The sequence below is a fragment of the Thamnophis sirtalis genome, unplaced genomic scaffold, assembly GCF_051295495.1.
Source record: "Thamnophis sirtalis isolate CommonGarterSnake01/CBP01778 unplaced genomic scaffold, rThaSir2_p1.2 scaffold_5, whole genome shotgun sequence".
NCBI lineage: Eukaryota > Metazoa > Chordata > Lepidosauria > Squamata > Natricidae > Thamnophis > Thamnophis sirtalis.
Window position 1 is genome coordinate 100,521,018 of NW_028261385.1, and position 21,663 is coordinate 100,542,680.

Genomic DNA, 21,663 nt, shown 5'->3' on the forward strand with positions numbered 1-21,663 from the left:
TATTTCCATGTCCTGGAGCTACACATGAGTTTGCCCAGTCCTGCTGTAGAGAAGACTTATGCTATGGGATTGTTCTGCATATTACATTTTCTGCTCCTCAGTACTGAAGCACGAAGAAGCTGACTTTCAATTATTACTGTTAATGTAGAACTGCTGAGAATACACAAGAGCCAGTCAAGGATGCCATCAGCTGCCCAGTGGTGGGTTTCAAAAAATGTTAGAACCTCTTCTGTGGGTGTGGCCTGATTTGTGGGAGTGGCTTGCCAGCCATGTGACCAGATGGGAGTGGCTTGCTGGCCATGTGACCGGACGGGAGTGGCTTGCCGGCATGTGACTGGGTGGGAGTGGCTTGCCAGCCATGTGACTGAGTGGGAGTGGCTTGGCGCTTAGCAACCAAAATGTTGGCTCAGAAACTCTGGCATTTGAAGCACACAAGTCTTAAAGGCCCTGGCCCCGAGGAGCACTCTGCAGGCTTCAGCAGAGCCAGGGGAAAGCAAAAATACTCCTGTTTTTGTGAAAAAAAGGAGGAAATAGGCAGTTTTTTGCAAAAACTGAGGCATTTTCGCCTTACCCCAGCCCTGATGAAGCCTGCAGAGTGCTGCTGGGAGCTGAGGGGAGGCAAAAATGCCTCAGTTTTTGTGAAAAATGGTTCATTTTTTTTGCAAAAATGGGATGAGGGGGCGGGGTTTCGGGAGGCCAAAAATGGCTGTATTTTGTGTATAAGTTGCACCAACATTTCCATGCTCTTTTGGGGGGGGGGGAAGGTGCGTCTTTTACTCCAAAAAATACAGAAGAAAGAACTGATCCATTTTTATTGCTCTTCTTCCTGTCCAGCTGCTCTTGCTAAGCCCATGAGGAAGCTGATATCTGACTTTTCTCTTTCTCTATTTCTGTGGCTGCCTTCTAATGCACATTCCGAACAGAGGTTGGATGGCAATGTTGAAAAGGCTGCCAAGAGACAGGTGCTGGGCTGATATGTATTTTGTACTGGCTGCACCAGTGATAGATTTATATCTTTACAGTTTTCCATGAATATAATTGGAGCTTTTGGATGGCTACAAGCCTTGTTGCTGGCTATGTTTTTCTTAAATGGCAAAGCTTGTTGCTGTGTCCAAGAGGGCACACCAACACACATTAATTTCGTGGAAAGCCAACGAATGTTTTCTTATGTAGTTCCTTAATTAATAAAATTAAGGGAATTAATAAACCACACATATCTTTTTGGTGGTCAGTCTGTAGCTCAAATGGGCAGTTTCCTGAACATTGGAGAGAGAGGGCTGGTCTAATTCCTAAGTATAATGAGGCAACAGAAAAAATGGTCACATTTCTAAAGGCATATGTAAAAAAAAATCCTATAATTGAAACATAAAAAAGGGAAAGCCAGGAGGCGGTACTTGACGTCGCTATGACACGACATGCAATCTTGGGGCTCCAGGATTGCTGTTGCTATCTCTGCTGCTGGAAGATCTGTTTTGGATCTAAACTATTCTGAAGGAACGGTGATAGAGAAGGGTATGTCTTGCTGATCTCAGAGGCATCACAAAGCCTCTGATTGATCCAGGAGAAAGCTTTTTTTGCTGGCTACAAGAGAAGCAGCCAAAATGACTGCAGAAGGTTGGGACAAGCCCCTGAAACACAAGCAGGACAGGAGAGACAGTGTGTCAAAATGGTGAGAAAAATCTTTATTATTAGAGAAGAGAAAACCCAAAAGACTTGGAGTTAATAATAAAATTGAAGACAGAAAGAAGTAAGCAACAAATTAACCCTGGTATTTCCCCCCCCTTCTTCCTCTATACTTTCACATTTTTTGTATTCATGGATTAAAAGCCTTTTTTTTTCGCAAGGCTCGGTCGGATCGTAATCTTTAAACAATTTTTTTTCTCTTCTGGAATTCGGAGCTTAGAAAAGAGAGGCAAAAACAGAGGGAAAAGATGTAACACTGCCATCTAGAGGATAGAGGCTTGGCAACATCTGACATTACAAAGCTATCAGCTTTGTTTACTGAAACGGTCAGTGGGAAACATTTTGTTTATACAGGTGTTCCTTTGAAGGAAAGAGAAAGCTATGAACTGAAAAACTTCACCGAATTTGTTTGAAACTTAACAAAAGCCTTGGATGTTTTAGTGGCAGTGTTTATAACTTGGAAAATGACACAATATGAAGAAGAAAAGGAACTAACATTGCAAAGAATCTTTCTAGAAATTCAAAAAGTCTTAACAATCACAGAGAGAATTGAAAAGATACTTGAAATTATAGATCAAAATACAGAAAGTACGGAGGGAAGAGTTGAGAATACTTATAAAACAACGATGACATTTGAGGTTCAAAAAAATCACAGACACATGAAAGTGATAAGAAAATTGTTGACACTGACAGCAAATCGAGTGTGGAGGGAAATGATAAGTGTGAAATACGGAAAGGAGAGATCAATGAACTGGAACTCTATCTCAGATGTCAAAATACAGATGAAGAAAGGGGAGAAAATTTGGCAGCAACAATGAGAGTAATCTCGGCAGAAGCACCAGTGATAACAAAAGTCAAGCTGATGAAATAAACAGATGGAGGGTTTCGAATCCCTATAAGATATGTAATGAACAACAAGTGGTCAAGAGAAGTCCACATAAGACTTATCAAGAAAACACTTAGAATACAGATTCTACAAATGGCAAGAGATTTTGGACTGCATTATTTCTGGAAGGATACAGGATGATGAAATGAAATGTCACAATAAAATTTAGCTAAATGTAGTTAAATTTTGGGTATAATGTATAAGACAAAGTAATAATAGCTATAGTCAAATAAATGATCAATAATGATAATAAAGCATTTATATATACTAGATAGATAATATGAAATTTTATACAAACTGTAAGTGAGGATGATGGAGATGATGTTGAAAAGCCTTTTTATCATTGGATGATCTCAGGATGATGTAATGAAACACCATAATATAAATTTATTTCAAATTTAATATGCTTTATATAAAAAGGATGTAATAATAGTTATGTTTAATGGATGTTTAACAACTATAACTATTTGTATACATGTATATTAGATTGATGATACTAATAATGAAAAAACATGGAATTGAAAATTAGAGAATGCTATAATGCTAAAATAATAATTTAATGACAGAATAGGATATAAAAAAATTCTTTATTATTGGATATATTGAAGATGATATAATGAACCATTATAATATAAATGGATCCATATTTAGAATACCATGTTTAAAAGGGAGAAACAATAGTGATAATCAAACAAGTGAAGTATAATAATAATGTATACAAAGATATTTGATTGACAATATGTGATTTTTGGTAAAACTCAAATGATGACTGTGGAAAGGATGCAGAAAGACCTTGTGATCAATCGACACACTGTATGCAGTTGAAGAGGTTTTTATGTTGTATGTTTTGTGTGTTTGTGTTTGTTTGAAAATAAAAATTTTATTATTAAAAAAAGGGAAAGCCAGAAATCCTTCGTCAACCTGCTTATTAGTCACCCTCTTGTTGTGGCCCACCAGTGGCCAGCAGAGATGGCTGCAGATTCGGCAGTGAGGAGGTTGGGGAGGAACATGGGCCAGTCCTGGAGTCTGGGGACGGCTCTGATGAGGGCTTTGTGTCAGAGGCAGAGTGGGGGCCAGAGCCATATGTCAGCTATCAGCTGCCTTCAGAGTCAGACATCAGTGAGGCAGATGAACAGCTGGAGCCTGTTCCCAGTGTGCACAGGCACGGATTTGCCAGACGAAGGGAACAGCTAAAGAACAGGGATCGACTTGGGGTAAGACCACAGGTGGATGATGAATGGCCTCTCCCAAAGGAAATAAAAGAGGAAGGAAAGGGGAGCGGAGTTTGCAGGAGACAATTAGTTTGCTTAATTGGTTCGTGACTCTCCAACACTCTTTGACAAGTTTTGCAGATATCGGCCTGTCAGCTCTCCAAGCCAGATAAGGTCTGTGTCAGCATTCCAAATATCATGCAGAATTAAACCAGAGTCCAAGGCAGAGCTATCCTTAAAGTTCCAATTTAATAAGACAGACATGTTGGCAACGAACTGTGGAAAATCCCAAATCTGAAAACTCCCTGGGATTCCACCCAGTTGAAAGTTCATGATCTTATCCCCACACCCATAAATCCATCACATGGTCCAATCTTCTTCGGCCACACTGGCATCTCCACCCAGCTGGTTCTGGTCAGGTGCAGAGGTGTGGAGACAAAAGATGACCTTGGGCTTCTAGAAAGGAATGACAACAACACATTCCACAATTCTACTCCTTTCTATTCCCCCTCCCAATTACTACACTAATGAAACAGCATAATGAAATAAGAGGGAGTGTGGCAGGCCAAATATCCTAAAAGGAATATAACTGCAGGCCTGACAGTCTGTGACTGTAAATCCTCCCTTGAAAGACTTTGCTGGATGTGAATGAACAGCATTCACAGTAAATTAATAAAAGGGATTTTTGTCGGGACAATGAGTTTGCTTCATGCTCTCGAGAAGCTTAGGCCAGAACACCTCTTCCCTTTTCTAAAAGTTTAAATAATAAGAATTAAGGGGAGTGCTCAAAGTTATTATTCTCAACTTGCGTTCCAGTGTGTTACAGGAGCTTCACTGCTTAGGTAGGTCAGGAAGCCAAAAATAAATAAATAAAGCTCCCATTCTACTCTTCCAGGACTCATTGCACCTCACTTACACTCCTGCATGTGTAGACCAAGCCATTGTCAAACTAATTTTCAAGTTTAGAGTGAGAGTCACATTCTAGGCTTTTCAGTGTGAAATTTAATTAGGAGGATGCAAAAGGAATCCTGATCTTATGGATGTTTTTTTCTCCCTGCTGCTTAACTATTCAACCTGTTAAGACTTGAGCAATCAATGCTTTCTGGTTACTGCACCCAAGCTAGGTGTAGCAAGTTAGTAAGCCCCAGAAACCTCCTCCTGTTCACCTTGTACATTTTGAAGCAAGACTGCAGAAGTGTTTGTATGGAAGAGAGGTAGCAAGGTCAGGGACAAATGGCTCCATTTCATAATGTAAGAACTTTCTTAAACCTCAAATTTCTTCTATTAGTTCCTTAGAGAGTTGTGCCCATTGAGATGAAGTTTTATTGAAAATCAGCCAGATACTTCCATGGAGTTCAGGCAGATGAGTTAGTGGACAAAGAAAAAGAGAGAGTGTAATCTAATTTAACAGCCTGAACATGGTTGATCGTAGCAATAGCACTTAGCCTTTTTTACCACTTCAGGGGCAATGTGCTGACTCTCTAAGCATTTTACAGAGTCAGCATATTGCCCCCAGAAGGATGGAAGGCTGAGTCAACCTTGAGCTGGTGAGAATCGAACTTCTGGCAGTCAGTAGAACTAGCCTGCAATACTGCATTCTAACCACTATGCCACCACGGCTTTTATATACTAACAAATCACCTTAGAATTTACAATTAGGTAAATCCATGCCATGAGAAATTTTTCTGCATTTCAAGGCTTCATTGCATTCTAATCACTGTGCCATCATGGCTCATTGGTGTTCCATTTTAGATAGAAACTAGCCAATAACCTGGCGTTGCCCAGGTATTTATTTATAGGGGGAAAATGTCCAGACCAAACATAATTTCTAAGAGGGAACCTCCTTGCGGAGTACTGTGAAGCCATTACCATGGCAACTTCACTGAACTGTACAGTAGAAGCCAGTACGACAGTACGGCACAACAGGCTGTATCTTATCAGAACACACACACCCCAAGGGTGTTAGGGGTGTTTTACCCCCCACAGTATTTTTCTCCAGTGTGTGTGTGTGTGTGTGTGTGTTTATTTCAAAAATGAAAAATTGAATCTCTTCATATTACTTGAGCTCATGATTCTCTTATCTGTAATTTGTGGATAAGGGTAAAAGCTTTAAAATGTTTGCCAATATGTGAATATGTTTATCCTTCTAAATATGGGAGTAGGGATGAGGAGAAAGAAGGGGAAAAAGACTTCTCTACATATCCTCTGCATATGTAGATAAATCATGGCATGTCTGAATGGTACCGTTATCGATTTTGAGAAAATTGGTGTAAAGTTTAATGGTGGTCCAGAATGGCCACTATAGATAAGCTTTAAGCAAAAATGCTAATGCTTAAACGAGGACTGCTATCACAAAGCTGTCAATTGATTAATTTAATTAGCTAGAAACCTTTTGAAAATGGAAAGTGATATTGATCTTAGAGATGGTGTGAGATGCCCAGTCCTTATCCTTTCGCCTAGCCCTGCTGATTATTTTCAATCAGAATAGAGCTGAAAAGGACCTTGGATGTCTTCTAATCCAGCCCCTGCTCAATCAGTAGACTATTTCAAACAAATGGTTGTCCAGCCTTAAAAACTTCCAGTGTTGGAGCATTCACAACTACTTGAAGGCAAGGTATTCCTCTATCAGTTGTTTAGATGCAAAAGAGTAAAAGCTCAAAGGAAAAATTGTTATTTATCACACACTTATGATAATAAACTTGCCTCTCTTAATGAAAATGTTAAGGGTTAAAAGCATATGCAGACATGGTTCAACTGCACCTATTTAATTAGTAGGGCTGTTACATAACATGTAATGCAGCTGATTTGACATTGCATTTAGCCAATATTTCTTTAATCATTATTAATCCAACAAACCACCTTTGGTGGGGTTTCTCCAATATGCTACATCATAAATTATAGTTTATAAACCGCAATGGCTGTACTTATGTAACACTTTAAGTTACTGTAAATACACAGATACCATATCATGTCATACTGTAGTACTGTTTAAAACCCCAGTGGCAGGCTATGGGATTATTCAGTCAGCTATTTGAGTAAATTATTCCAAAAATAAAACATTCTAAATTCTAATACAGAATTCTAAGCATTCTGCCATTGAATGAAAAACTTTGTGTCAGAGGTGAGGAACAAGTGACCTTCCAGGTGGGTGGGATTCAAACTCCACTCAGTTCCTCCAGGGATGTGCAGTCAGGGGAGGCAGAGCCTCACCACTGTCATCATGAAAAAAAATGCAAGGAAAAAGGCAAGAGCTGAGGTCAGGCTGAGCTAGTTGCTGCCAGAGTCACCATGGATGACTCTGCTTAACTGTTTAAAGAAGCCTCTAAAAATGTGCCCTCTACAGGAGGAGGCAGGAGAACGATGTGCCTCATCTAATCTGACTTTAGGCGTTTTATGATCACCCGAGCAGAGTTAAGCAAGGGTTAAAAGCCTAAAATTCCAGACGTAGGTGAGGCATGTCGTTCTCCTGCCTCCTCCTATAGAGGGCACTTTTTTAGAGGCTTTTAAAAACAGTTAAGCAGAGTCATCCACGGTGACTCTGGCAGCAACTAGCCCAGCCTGACCTCAGCTCTTGCCTTTTTCCTTTTACATTTTTTTTCTTTTCATGATGACAGGCAAGAGCAGAGTTGAAATCTGCTCTGAAACAGCTGGAAAAGGTACGTGTGGGTCGGAGGGAGGGGGAGGATTTCAAACTTCATCCTCAAGTGTAGATCCCTCCCCAAGTGTAGTTTGATTGCAGGCAGAGCCATGTTGCCTTTTCAAACACACACACACACACACACACACACACACACACACACCTGGATAAAACTATATGAGCCCAGCTTCACTGATTACACGTTTGAAAAGGCAATGTGGCTCCGCCTGATCCGGCTCGGATCGGATCAGTCTGTTTGAGAGAGGGGGGAGTGAGGGAGAGAGAGAGAAAGGAGGGGGAGGGAGAAGAAAAAGAATGAAGGAAACTTTTTTGCAAAGGAGAAAAACAAATGCTATCGCTTTAAATCGGAATTGAGCATGCCTGGCTGTGGAATTCTGGGAGTTGATGTCCACAAGTCTAAAAAAATTTGAAACCCACCACTGTGTCAGTGCCTCACCAGCCATAAACCTCACCGCACGTCACTGAGTTCCTCCCAGTAGAGTTAGTGAGATCTGAGTAAATGGGCATTGTAGTCCGACACATGGCCACCACTTGCCTTGTAAACTGTAAAGACTGTAAAATTCTATGGCAGGGCTGTCAAACCTGTGTCGTCATGGCGTCGTCACGTGACATATCGGGACTTTTCCCCCTTTTGCTAAATTGGACATGGGAGTGTCCAGTGTGAGACATATCTGGCCCATGGGCTGTGAGTTTGACAGCCCTGGGGTTATGGAGATTCTCAATCATCCAGGTCATGATTATGCCAAGTTGCTTTTTCAAAAGGCAACTGGACTTTCTGGTTTTTCTTCTTTGAAGACATTTCATTTCTCATCCAAGAAGATTCTTCAGCTCTGACTGGATGGTGGGGAATGGAAGGATTTATACTCCTCCGAGACAGCTGGTCATTTGCATTCTTTTAGTGATTCATTAAGGCCACCTAGAGGTTTATCTGTGTCATCAGGGTTATCTGAGTGGTACAAATGGGTGTGGAGCTTTCTTGGAGCCGTTGAAAGGATTGTGTTGTAGACTGGAGATAGATGATGTCATATTCCTTCCCCTCTATTGAATTTTGACATAGTTGGCCTCTTTGACCCTTCTTTCAAACCAGTGGTCCTCTATGTCCAAAATGTGGACTTCAAAAGAGTGGCCTGTGTCTTTTGAATGCAGATGGACTGCTGAATCTAGCCCTGATGTGTTTCTCCTCCTATGTTGTGCCATGCGCTTATGAAGTGGTTGTTTTGTTTCCCCAATGTATAGATCTGCACATGGCTCACTGCATTGTCCGCCATATACCATGTTGCTCAGTTTATGTCCTGGGGTGTAAAGTTTGCAATTCCCAGTCCTTATTCAGTCTGCTAGTGAACACACTTGATGGAAATTGATCTTGCTAAATCATTTTAGCTAGGGAAATTCATACTGTAAAGCTCTCTTCCTATAGATCACAGGTGTCAAACTTGTGGTGTCACATTGCCATCACATGACTTTTTGTTACCTTTTCCCCATTCTTGGAACTGGGGTGGGCATGGCCTGTGCATGACACATCTGGCCCATAGGCTGCCAGTTTGACACTCCCGCTATAGCTGGTGTGTTCGATCACTTTCCTTACTTCAAAGAAATGGTAAGTCCCCTCTTGCTAATTCTGCTGCAGGTAAGGTAAAGGTTCCCCTCACACATATGTGCTAGTCATTCCCGACTCTAAGGAGCAGTGCTCATCTCTGTTTCAAAGTCGAAGGGCCAGCTCTGTCTGAAGATGTCTCCGTGATCATGTGGCTGGCATGACTAAATACCAAAGGCACACAGAACGCTGTTACCTTCCCACCAAAGGTGGTCCCTATTTTTCTACTTGCATTTTTACATGCTTTCGAACTGCTAGGTTGGCAGAAGCTGGGACAAGTAGTGGAAGCTTACTCTATTACGTGGCGCTAGGGATTCGAACCACTGAACTGCCAACCTTTCTGATCAACAAGCTCAGCGTCATAGCCATTGAGCCACTGCATCCCATTCTGCTATACGAAGCTACAAATCCCACTTTGGTGGGGGTGCCTGTCTCTCTGCCTACCCTAGGATGGATGCTGGAGGGAAACAAACCCTTTGGCTCAGGTGCTGCTTCTTGGAAGGAGAATGTGATTCTTACTTTACAGTAGCGGTACCTGCAGGAAATATTTTACTCTGTGGATGTAATTGTACAAGCCCCGAACTCATTATCAATGTCTGGCAACAAGTCTTATAGTGCACAAAATGAAATTCACACCACTGATGCTTAAATCTACTCCTTGGTGGTATTTTTAAAATTAACACCTTATTTGATGGCGCGTGAATGAAAATGGCTGCAGTGGTGCTACAGGACTAATTCTGCAAATGAAGGAGAAGGGGGTGGCGGAGATCAGTTGGCTCAGCATGGTGAAAAATTATAGCTTACAAAGAAAGGATTTTAAATCTTGTTAAAATTTGAGCTTCAAGAAAAAAATCATAAATATGATTTAGCCACTCCGTTTGATTAGCTTTGTTGAAACTTAATTTAAATTAGATGCCTGAGTTTAACTCTGATTTATTTCTGGTTTCTCTGGCAGGTAAATCAAAACACCTACCCTGACTTTATTTTGTATTTGGGAAAAGCTTTTAGGATATCTTCTTTTTTAAAAAAAATAGGTTGGTTTTCTTTCCTCCAGCAAATTACTACTGGGGCAGGCGATAGGGGAAAATACATCCTAGCTCACTAATACATCAAATGCACACTCACTGACACAAACTGCCACTGTGTTGCCCTTTGTGCCCTGATGGCTCGTCTGCACCATTCCCAATAGTAATATTGCTGTGGCTATTCCAGGCAAGCAGATGGCTTCCAAGCTGATATAGAAAGAGAGAGTTAAGTTCTAATGTGGGAAAATCATTTATAAGGGAAAACTGCTGGGCGGAAAAAGGACATTAACTCTTTCCTCACTAAATGATCCTCTGCCCAAGATATATTTGGAAAAAAAGTCTGTCTCAAATATAGCCAGATTTAATCTGGATTGCTAAACAAACATGGATCAAAAATCCTTCAAGATGAACTTACTTGATGGCCTTACGGCAGGAATGGCTAACCTTTTTGGCGCCGAGTGCAAAAAGTATGTGCACACACCCATTAAGCAATGCGTGCGTGACCCCCAGTATGGGCCATGCATGTGCGCCCACCTGTGCATGACCCATACATGCACATGCATGCCTATGTATGTGTGTGCGAACCCCGTGTGCCCCCTGCCCCCCTGCATGTGCACTCCACCCCTGCGCATATGCAAACAACCCCATGTTGTTACATATGTGAGTAACCCCATGTTGCCCCCATGTTCCACCCACCCACCCACATGCATGCATGGCCAACCCGGATGTACCCGGCCTCCCAAGCATGCATTCCACCCACCCCCTTGCATGCGGCCCGCCCCCGCAGATTCATGTGTGACCGCCGTGCATGCGCCTCATCCTACCCATGGCAGAGACCCCAAAACCAGCTGGCCATTGGGAGTCATGTGTACATGTGCAGCGGAGCTGAGTTGGGGCAACATCTCATGTGCCTGCAGAGAAGGCTCTGCATGCCACCTGTGGCACGTGTGCCATAGGTTCGCCATCATGGCCTTATGGGCTGAACGATGTAGCTTTCTGGTTAACACAACATGGGAGAGGGGATTATAATTACCTTCCTCTGTTAGTTATGTCAGCTAGCCCTTGACATAACTATTTGTTTAGTGACCGTTTGAAGTTACAATGGCACTGAAAAAAGTGACTTATGACCAGCTTTCACACTTATATCTGTTGCAGAACCGTGTGATCAAAAATTGGATGCTCAGCAACTGGTGTGTGTCCTGGGGTTATGTGATCACTTTTTGTGACCTTCCCAACTGGCTTCTGACAAACAAAATCAATGGGCGAAGCCCAATTTTCTTAAATACCGCACAATTCACTTAACAACTGCAGTCATTTGTTTAATAATGGGCAAAAAAGTTAGTAAAATGGGGAAAAGCTTACTTAACCATTGCCTTGCTTAACAATGGACATTTTAGGACTCAGCTATAGTCATAAGTCGAGGACAACCGGTCTTTCAGTCTGTCATTTCCTGTTGGTATCCAATCCCACAAATTCAGGTAAGATCACCCAAAGCTGCAGCTTGCATGGCTTGCCTTATGGGATCAAAAACAATTTTGGTTGGGTATTTAATGGGCTGCTTTCGAATTGTGCTGGTGGAGAAGACTCTTGGGAGTCCCTTGGACTGCAAGGAGATCAGACCAGTCAATCCTAAAAGAAATCATGGCTGTGCTTTGGAAGGACAGAAACTGAAGCTGAAGCTCAAATACTTTGGCCGCCTAATGAAAGGAGAGGACTTATTGGAAAAGAACTTGAAGTTGGGAAACCTTGAAGACAAAAGAAAAAGAGGACAGAGGCAGAGGATGAGATGATTAGATAGTGCCATTGATGCAATGAATATGATTTTGGCAGTGGTGGGATTCAAACATTTTTACTACCAGTTCTGTGGGTGTGGCTTGGTGGGCATGGCAAGGGAAGGATACTGTAAAATCTCCATTTCCTCCTCACTCCAGGGGAAGGTTACTGCAAAATCCCCATTTCCTCCTGATCAGCTGGGACTTGGGAGGCAGAGAATAGATGGGGGCAGGGCCAGCCAAAGGTGGTATTTACCAGTTCTCCGAACTACTCAAAATTTCCACTCCCGGTTCTCCAGAACTGGTCAGAACCTGCTGAATGCCACCTCTGGTCTTTGAGCACCCTCCAGAAGATAGTGGAGAACAAGGGAGTATGGTGTGCTATAGTCCATGGGGTTGCAAAGAGTCGGACATATACTTAGCAACTGAATAACATTTAATTGGCAAAATTATACTATGGGGGAAAAGGCTTTATTTATTGAAGTAATCAGATGGTGTATTTCTATTACTGTACATTCTCAGCATAAACTGCAAATGAATGGTCAAAATATTAATAACAAGAATAAACACCGAAGGGTACTTGGCTTGATTAGTGCTCTGCCTAGATTGTCACCAGGCTGTTGGGTAGCCACTCCATCGTGGATTTTGTCTTTGCAGTCTGACACAAAAGAGTCGTGCTTCTCCAGGAGGAAGACCCCCCCCCCAAGGAAAGATGTCATTGTGGACAAGGGGAATGCTGGGGTCATTGGTGGAAGAATACTGAATTTCATTATGCACCCACCATATTTAAATTGGTTTCTCCAGCTGAAACGTTAGAAGGGATTCATCACATTAGCAAAAAAAAAAAAAAGGGGGGGGGGAGGATAACAGAACCGAGGTTCAAAGAGGCAGGCAATTTCTCTATGAGGACTCTGCAGCTTTAAATGCAAAGCGGGTCAAACGGCTTGGGAGAGGAACGAGCCAGACACATCCTTTTTAATTGGAATGACACAATTTTTTTTTGGCAAGGGCACTTTTCTGATAAATAGATCAGAGAGCAGCTAGTACATTTTAACCTGGTCTCCAGCAGGCGCATTTCCTTCTTCTTTGCTTTGTTTTTCCTGAAAGCTCTCTTTGATCCATTGTTCGGGATAAATCAGATTAATTTTTTCCCCAATTGCTGCATTTTCCTAACCTTACAGGAGAGCTTCCTATTTGATATGCTGTGCCAAGATTTTAATTAGCAAGGCTGTCACTGGCAACCCACCTGTAATGATGCTGAGCAGAGAAGAAGAAGAAATTGGGGGCGGGGTGGGGTGAAATAACATAAAACAACTCAGATCTACTAGTTAATATCCCCCAACAAAGAGAGAATTGTGTAGATGAAATCTTGATTGTTATGGACTTTCTTGGGAGGGGACTTACTGGTTGCTCTCTCTTCTATGGACCACTCCAGCACCTTACCTGGTAGTGGACAGGTATGCTCTAAAATAACACCTGATCTTGAATCATGCCACCATTTTAATTTCTAGCATTGTCTTATTGGAAATCTTATGAGAAACTAGTCTTAGCAGTTAGCCCAGGAATGTCAAACCCGTGTTGTCAAGACAGCGTCACGTTATGTATCACAAGTCTGGCTGTGGACGTGGCCAAAGCGTGATGCATCTGGCCCACGGCGTGCGAGTTTGACAGCCCTGAGCTAGGCACAATGGCTGAGATCAGCTTAGAGCTGAGAAAATAAACATTAAGGCAGCTCAGGGAAACCATTAGCAAAGGCTCAAGGTCAGGTAGTAAGATCTTAGTAGCTGGTCTCAAGATGCTAGAGTAGATACTAGCCCTGATGGCTTCTTAGAGACAAAGCAAAGTCTGTAGCTGTTATCGCTGTTTTCATTATTAGGTCTGAGCGTCAGAGAATCAGCTCCTGATATTGGTGTTGTGAATTTGGTATCTATACAGCTGTCAGCTTTTAAAAACGTTAAATTCCGTTGGTTGAGCCAAGACTGTAAGGTGGGTCTTTTGCTGGTATGAAATAACTTCTCCATTTCAGTACTGGCACATTGTTTCTTTGCTTGGATTGTAGAGAACCTGAAGACAGGTCAGTGACTATAGAAATGCCCCCTTATAAACATTACAAATCACTCACTCAGTATCTACATTAAACTCATTCAACTAAAACTAATCTGGGCTATTTTGGGGTGGTAAAAGGAAAAGTTGACATCACTTGTAGGTCTGGAATGAGCTCTAAAAGCAATGCCTTAAAAATAGATTTGATTGTCATGCATATACAAAGCAGGAAAATGGCTTTGTAGCTAGCTGACAAATTACCTGAGATTCTTGTCAACAGTGTGAGGTAAATTGAACCAAGGTATTCAGGACAAAATAATGGAAAGGAGCAGGCTAAAGTCAAATTCCAATGAAAGGAGTAAGTCAATGCCAGCTCTGATTGGACTCCATGTACAAACCTCTAAATTGGTTGGGATAATTGCTCCATTTCCTATCTAACTTCTTCTGAAACCTTTACTGCTTTTATCTAGTATTTCCCAAGGAGAGATGGGTGGAAATAAGCTGGATTGCCCCATCAGTCACAGTTGCTGAATATCTCATGACCTTCACAACTGCAAAGGTTGTAGATGTTGTCTTTTGCTTAGGTACCTATTGCATCACTGTAAAGCTGAGACATGGGACTGTATATAACTATAATTTAAGCACAACTCTGAAAATCCTAAAAATTGTTTTAAATTACCATGTGTACTTTCCTATTACTGTAGTGTAATAAGAAGGTAAATTATAAAATGTATGATTGGGGAGTAAACATAATAACTATTTAATTGCAATGAAAATAAAATCAAGCTTAGATTCAATCTTGTCATATTGACTATTTTTTTGGAACAGGACTTTGAAAGTCCAAGACTGGCCCTTTGCTGAAAATAGATTGTGCACCTCTGGCTTGGTAGATAACACTAGGAAGGATTTGGGGATTTTAATGCATAAAATCATTAGAAGCATTCAGGGCAGGCCATATGAAGTCATCTTTCACATGGCATATAATTTGGTGGATTCAAAAGATGTGTTGATGCTCCCCAAGCTGAACAGCTTTTTAAAATGTGTAGAAGGAACACATAACATAATTGTTAGTGATGGTGGGATGGAATTTACATGCAGGGAAACAGAACTTGGCAACCTTAAGGATACAGAATTGTCTTTGCTCTCCAATAAATAATGTACATAAAATAAATCAGAATGCCTTGGAAATTTAGAAAGGAGAAAGAAATCATCTGCAAATCAGTGTACCTTTAGAAACAGTTGTGAATGTCTATCACGCCTGCATCACAGGGACACCATCATTTTGCAAAAGCCGGGTCCGGGGTAGGCTTCAAATTTTTTAGCAAGGAGTCATCTGCCCAGTTGTTGGGTGGGTGTGGCCATGGTGGGCATGGCCTAGTTGGCCTCCTGCACCACGGCAGGGGGCGACCCCTCCCCGGCCTCTGGAGGCTTTCCTCGAGCCTCTGGGAGGGTGAAAACGGCCCTCTGGAGGTCAGAAACAGACCCATTTCCAGCCTTTCCAAACTTCCAGTAGGCCCCTTTTTCATCCTCCCTGAGCCTCCAGGTGCACCCTGCCCTTACCTGCATCCAAACGGGCTATGTGTGGACTCCTGGGAGGGGCAGAGTGGGGTGTGCAGGGCCAGCCATGAGTGTGATTTGGGGGATCTCTGAAGTGCACAGAATCTTAGCTAGAGGTTCTCCCAAACCCCTGCGAAAGCTGCCCTGGCTGAAGCCATCTTGGAGCTTCAGTGTTGCCACACTGGAGTGAGGGATAAGGAAGGGGGGATTAGAAATAGCTGGGGTTGTGTAGTCAAAATAAATTACTTTCCCCTGGGAACCAAGGACGTTCTCAAACCTGGCCAGAGGAAGGAAGAATGATGTCACGAGATCAGCAAATGCTGCTTTGATTGTGCCATGTGACTGATTGTTTAGGATAGAAGGAAAAAACTTTTAATTAGGTGAAAACCAAGGAGCCCTTCAGAGTTGGTTTTCACCAGATATGTGCCAATTTGATATTTCCAATAAAGCTATTCTTTGAGGAATTCACCTGCCTTGGAGTTTTTGCCTGCAATGGATCTATTACTTAGAACCCTGACAGGATGATCCTATATTTTATTTTCAAATAAAATCTTAGCTAGAGGTTCTCCCAAACCCCTGCGAGAGCATGTGGGGAGAGCATTTCAATGGGCCAGGATGAGGCTGTTTTGAATTCCAAAACAATGCTTTTCTTCTGGCAACTGACTTAACTTAAATTATTAGATTTAATAATTGTTGTTGTTTTCCAAGAGGAATCAAACTTATCTCTTATAATTAAAGGGGCCAGTTCAGCTGACCTATGTAATAATTGCAACAAAAATGAAAGATAATAATCCAAAGGCCAGCTTCTGCTCTAGTGATTCCAGCTTCTTGCTAAAGCACCTTTATTTGGGACACAGATAGGGACCTGGAAAATATTGCTCAAGAAATGAAGAACTTTCTTTAATATTGCCAATTTGCTAGAGAGACCTAATTGGGACCAGTACAATAAATGAGCAAGAGCTTTAGCTATACATTACAACAGCGGCTGAAATGAACTGTGTGTCTTGATTAAAATAGAAAGCTTGTACAGCTGAGGCTGATCTCTGTGCCCTTTGAGATACATAGTCCCAATGTGTATTTCAGGCTCCACAGCCTTGAAAAAACACTCCTAAATATTTAAAAGTCTTAAATTGTTTGATGATATGACCTTCCATTTGCCACTTCTATAGCTTGGGATATTTAGAAACTACAAGGATCTTAGAATAGTTTGCAGTGAAGTCTTTGATATAATTACAATGAAATAAAAGGGCATGCAAAGCTCTTTTAAGGCCTAAAGGAGCCAGGGGATATCATGTTGTCAACATATAAAAGTGAATGAATATGTTTAGGAGGATGGGAATTTAGGCTGCTTAAATTGGGCACCAGACCAGTGTATTTATTTAAGAATTAAACAATGTTGGAGCTAGCACATAGGTTGTCTTACCCTTTGCTCTCTGATATTTCTTTAGTTAAATATCCTTAAACATTACCTCTCACTTTTACTCTTGGGTCATCATACATTTTAAATATTAGGACTAAGAGCAGACATTTATCAAATGTCATTAAATTTACACCACAATTTGATCCTGGGGATTAAATCAAATGCAAACTTAAAGTCTATGGAAGTCACAAATAGGGATCAGCCAAATCTAAAAGAATACATTCCTATCAAATGCTGAAGAGCACAGTATGACCTTAAGAAAATTGATTCATCAAGACTTTACATTAGTGGTGGGATCCTTCCGGTTTACCAACTGAGGTAAAGTCTTGATAAATCACCCACATGCACAGTTTTGAGAAAACTTACCTTCCACATTACTGATGGCTAGGAAAACAGCTGAGGTGCAGTAATCTGTTCTGCTGCGCAACTCAGCACTTCCTTAGAGTTTTCAGAGGCAGGGAGTTCTTGGGTAAGAGAGTAAATCTGATGTAGCAATGTAATTCTCTTGCTTTTGCATCAATGTGATACACTACAGAGGTTCTGGACTACAACTGTGGAAGTCTCTGTGGAAGACCCCAGCCAACCATGAAGATCACGAGGTGATCTAGGTCTATTGCTAGCCCTTAATTGAATCAATTGGAAGCTGCTGCTGTGAGAGTAAAATTGCACAGAGGCATACAAGGTTTGCTAATATGATTTTAGTCACGTTTTAAAAAGTGCATTTACAGCTTACATGTTATAAAAGTTCGGCCGATACTATGACACCACAATCAAGCTAAAGAAATTGGAAATCTCAGAATCTGTTTCCAATCCAGATTTCTTTTTCTACTCCTTTAATTATGCAAGAAGATGATTAAAATGTTTAAGAAAAAGAGATTCCCATTGCTTTATTCTAAAGCTGAATGTTGATCAGAATATTCTCTTGAAGATTAAGTCAAGCAGATTAAGGCATGTAGGATAATTTATTCTGATCAAATGGTCATCAGACAAAATTCTTACTTTCTCAAAAACAGAAGGACACTTGCTTCGGTTGAATAAAACTGTTCCCATCCTTTGCGAGCTTCATCTCTCAAAGCCACAAGCAGAAGGTACTTGATAGGCTGAAGTAGAAACATATGCTTCCCCTTCTTTTATCACAGCAAACTGCATCATTAAATAGTTAGATCACTTGCCAATGATTACTCAATTCAAAAAGTAAATAAAGGTGCTTTTGTTACATTTTATACATGTGTTCTGATCATTGGATGAATAAATAATTTTATTTCCATTTGACACACATGAAGAAGGTCAATTAGTAGAAAAGAGAATAGAAGTTGTATTGTAACCATGTCCCTAATGTCACATGGCTTATATAGTTCCACTCCTGATGCTTACGCATTGAGTATTCAATGCTTGAGAAGGACTCCCTATAAACAATTATTCTCCTTTAGGCATTCACTCTCAATATATTAACTTCAGAGGCCCTTCCAAGCAGTACTTTCTGTCCTTGTGTTTTGGTCTGTATGTGTGAAGTGTGCAAATGGAACTATATATCCTATTCCCTGTCCCCAGTTCTTTGTGAAGAATGCCAAGCTATGTGCTTTCAGCTAAAGCATATTAAAAATCTTCCCATTTTCAGTCAGGAGATGGGTAATTTCATGTTCAATGTTGCCTCACCGAAGAGTCTATTGGAAGAAATGTCCATCTGGTTCAGTTCCCAGTGGGAAGAAAGACACTGGAAACATGGAGATTGCTTGGAAAGATGGTTTAATGGTGGACAGGACCACATGGTTTGAGACCCTGGGCAAAAAGAGCACATGGGTGAGAGAGGGAAATTTATATCCCCTCTTGGTCCCCACCTTGGAGCTTCCCGTTCCTGTGTAAGAAATGTATTCTAATTGGTTGTAAGACTCCCATGGGGCTACATTGAATCTTGCTGGCTGATGATGTAAGGAAGGGGCTTTGGGCAATTCCTATTATGGCTTAATGGCTTTATCCTGGTTTGGATCTTGAGTGAGGGCTAATCCTATCAGCCTAGAGCTGAAGGTCTTTTGTGTTGTAGAGAAGCTGGCCCTTAAATGTTCTTAAGAAAGGAAGGATAGCAGAAATTTTGAGTAGTTTGGAGAACTGGTAAATACAACCTCTGGCTGGCCCCGCCCCCATCTATTCTCTGCCTCCTGAGTCCCAGCTGATTGAGAGGGAATGGAGATTTTACAGTATCCTTCCCCTGCAGTGGGCAGAGAATGGGCACTTGCCATGGCCACCAAGCCACACCCACCAAGCTATACCACACCCACCAAACCACACCCACAGAACTGGTAGTAAAAATTTTTGAATCCCACCACTGATAGAAACCAACAGTTAAAATAATACAAATTATAGTATTATATAAGGGACAGTTATATCCATCCTCCACATGGGCACAATGGTTTTCTGAAGTTGGGGAGTTTTTCTTAAACTGGGGAGCAATCAAATTTGAGCTGTTGTGCTACCATCCAGCATAGCACAGTACTTTCATGTAGTTTTGGTAATTGCGCCATTCAACTCTGAATTTAATATTTATTTTGACGTGAATATAGCTGAGATTTTTACCCTTTAATCTGGTTCGCTGCATTCATTGAGAAGGTCTATAACTCATTCTGTGTTTTATACTGGGCACTTCATGTAACAATGATTTTTTAAAATCAAAGCATGAGTCTAGCATCTGTATTAAAAGGATATTTTGATCCTTTCTCCTTTGATGTTCAAAGGCCAATGTTTTTTTATTTACATTTTCATGTAAACAAAATTATGCTGGACACAAAGGTGAAGTCTGCCTTGATGAAACTTGTACCATGACACCATGAAATCTCTCTCCCCCCACCACTTTTTGAGAAACTTCCTTTACTCTTTATATTTATTTCTATTAAATTTAATGAAAGTTGGGTATTAGTGATTGTTATCTTTTAGCCTTTCTCATCACACCAAGATGTATGATCATAATTTGCCCTTGGGTAGAGATAATGAGAATTACAGTACCATACATCTGGGGGCATTAGGGGGCATCCACTGTTGCAAGCTGTATACTAGGCCAGGGGTGTCAAACTCAAGGCCCATGGGACAGATCCAGCTTGCAGGATGCTTAAATCTGGCCTGTGGGGTTGGCCTGGAAATAGCAAAGGATTGGATCATGGTGCCTCTGGCAACCAAAATGGGACCCAAAGTGCTGCAGGAGGCTACACAGGCAGAGAATGGAGCATGATGGGGGCATCATGCGCCCCCCCATGCCCTGTTTTGGCCGGCAGGGTGCTGTAGAAAGCATGCATCCCATCTCTCCCTCCCCCTCAGCCAGTCTGTGGAGGAGAACTACAATGCTGATCCAACCCTCAAAGAAATCCAGTTTGACACCCCTATACTAGGCATACATATGAAAAGCAACATCTGCAACACTTGCAGTTAGGTTAAATCACCTGGCTTCCCTCATGGACTTTCCTTGTTGAAAGCTGCCTGGGAAAGTCATAAATGGTGATCACATGATCTTGGGTCATTGCAATCATAAATACATACCAGTTGCCAAATACCCAATTTTTTATTATATAACAGTGAGGATTGACAATGGTTGTTAAATGCAAGGACTGATTGTAAGTCACCTTTTTTTAGTGCTCTCATAACTTTGAATGATTGCTAAATGAATCATTGTAAATTGAGGAGTACCTGAATCTGAATTAAATTAATAGACATGTAATACTTCAGGCCAAATCTATTTAAGAACAGTCTCATTCATCTCACGATGGCAACATCCATAAAATGCAAAGAATCAAATCTACTTACTGTTCAATGCATTTTCAGTGCATTAAAAAAAAAAGATTCAGTGCTAATGTCACTACAAGTGTTCACAAGGAAAAATCTTAAAATCCATAATGTTGTTTCAGTACTTGAGCAGTCTCTTCACCTGCAACTTCTTTGTCACCAAGTCTTTGCTTTTAATATTCATTTGAAAAATGCCAGTAGAGAAATTGCAAAGGCAAAAAAAGTGATTGTTCGGTTTATTCACAAATGTCAGCCCCAGCAATGTCATAAAAACATGGCTTTTAAATAAATTTATTTCTATTGCCTTGCAAACCGGGTGTTCAACATTAATCTCCCAGACTCCTGGTTTGATGGGATTTAAAGTGTGTTTATATATATTTAAATCATGAGTTTCCAACCTGAATAGCTTGGCTCATTTTGTATATGTTCAGCTTATTTAGTGGAATCTGAATCCCTATAAATTATATTTCAGTCATTTGATAAGTTCACCAAATAGACAGATCCATCTTTTTTTGTATGTCCACTTCTATAGCAAAAGCAGCAGAATCAATCTTTTGCTTTAGGATCACTAAAGGTGTGTATCCATCATCCCATCTTACAAGGACACTGGACTTATGCCAGAAATAAGAGGTTTTAAAGCGAAAAATGTAGCATACAATTCTATAGGTTGTGGAAGGATGTGACAGGAGCCAGGGTCATATCACAATTTGGATCTTCCCCTCCAAGAGCTGAGAAATAAACCCAGAACAGAAGAGACCAAATCTCAGAAACCAGGGGTGGGCTTCAAAAATTTCAGCAATGGGTTCTCTACCCGGTCGCTGGGTGGGCATGGCCATGGTGAGTGTGGCCTAGTCGACCTCCTGCACCAGGGCAGTGGGGGGCATTTTTGCCTTTCCCAGGCTCCGGAGGCTTTCCTCAATTCTCTTGGAGGGTGAAAACTGGCTCCCCGGGCTCCGGAGGCCTTCTGGGAGGCACATTCCCCCCCCCTCCCCAAGCCTCTGCATGGGCCCTGCACTTACCTTGCATCCAAAACAGGCCATGTGGAG